Here is a 906-nt window from a genome sequence, read left to right on the forward strand (position 1 = left end):
CAAAAGAGTCATTCAAAGATCCAGTTTGATTTTTAAGTTCTTGAAATTGCTTGGATTGCTCCATAGCATGTTTTTCTAGTAAAATTTCCAAGCTGGATTTCTGAGGGACTCTTTCGTTGCTTGCATAAACGGGTGTTGTTTGTTGTCCAAAGGTATAAAAATTTTGCTCGGGACTTTTAGCAACACTACCTAGTTGCCATTCAACACCAGTATGGTCAAGTATTCCACAAAATTCACAAGGTGGTGAAACAAGAGCAGGTGTGACGACACTTACAGTTAATTTATCAAATTTTTGAAAAAGTGTGTCCACCTTAGCAGATAGATGATCAAGGGTAGAAACTTGGCACATACCTGCCTCTTTTTTAGAGGGTAGAGGAGTACCTTCAGTGATAACTCTCTCACTTGTCCACTGATAGTGGTTGTATGCCATGTTCTCGATCAAATCATAGGCTCCTGTGTAAGTTTTATTCATCAAAGCTCCACCTGCAGCTGCATCAACATTCATTTTTGTGGAAAACAAAAGACCATTATAAAAAGTGTGGATAATAAGCCAATTCTCAAAACCATGATGGGGGCAAAGCCTAAGCATTTCTTTGAAACGCTCCCACGCATTGTAAAGAGATTCACCATCTTTTTGAGTGAATTGTGTGATTTGACTCCTTAATTGAGCTGTTTTACTATGGGGAAAGAATTGGGAAAGGAATGCCTTCCTCATTTGGTCCCATGAAATTATAGAACCAATTTTCAATGAATGAAACCAAGCACTAGCTCTATCCCTCAAAGAGAAAGGAAAGAGGTGCAGCCTTACGGCCTCTTGGTTTGCCTTCAAAGTTCCACTGAGTCTTAGAAAAATTGAAACATGAAAATTCGGATCCTCAGTGGGTGATCCGAAAAATTGATTTTGCT

General features: G+C 39.0%; 1 non-coding gene across 1 annotated transcript; it reads left to right on the forward strand.

Annotated features, from left to right (window-relative positions):
- The first annotated feature begins 560 nt into the window (after positions 1-560).
- LOC112420518 (small nucleolar RNA R71) lies at positions 561-667 on the forward strand. Its single transcript, XR_003010698.2, has one exon. It is a non-coding gene; the product is annotated as a small nucleolar RNA R71 (small nucleolar RNA).
- The last annotated feature ends 239 nt before the right edge of the window (positions 668-906 follow it).

The sequence above is a fragment of the Medicago truncatula genome, chromosome 6 (assembly GCF_003473485.1).
Source record: "Medicago truncatula cultivar Jemalong A17 chromosome 6, MtrunA17r5.0-ANR, whole genome shotgun sequence".
NCBI lineage: Eukaryota > Viridiplantae > Streptophyta > Magnoliopsida > Fabales > Fabaceae > Medicago > Medicago truncatula.